The following is a 412-nucleotide window of genomic DNA, read 5'->3' as shown; positions in this document are numbered from 1 at the left end:
AAAAAAAAAAAAAAAAAAAAAAAAAAAAAAAAAATAAAAAAATAAAAATAAACTTATCAAAAAATCATCGAGATTTTATGTCTATAAAATTACACACAAGTTCCATAATCATTAAAAATCAATTTATATATATAAAAAAAAAAAAAACTAGAAATAGAACAAAAAGAATTAATAGAAAAAAAAAGAAATAAATATATATCATAAATTATTTTTCGTTTCAATAGATTTATTGTGCAACTTACTGAGTTTTAAAGAAGCGTCAAGTTGCAATTATCAATTTCAACAACGTCCAATGTCCTACTACACAATTTTGTGCACACGAGGAGACATCCAAAAGACACGAATCATCCGAGTTGTACCATATTAATCGAGTTCCGCGAAGCCAACTCTTTTTGCTCTTTTCCACAATTTC

The sequence above is a fragment of the Apis dorsata genome, unplaced genomic scaffold, assembly GCF_000469605.1.
Source record: "Apis dorsata unplaced genomic scaffold, Apis dorsata 1.3 scaffold_112, whole genome shotgun sequence".
NCBI lineage: Eukaryota > Metazoa > Arthropoda > Insecta > Hymenoptera > Apidae > Apis > Apis dorsata.
This window is presented reverse-complemented; position numbering follows the sequence as displayed.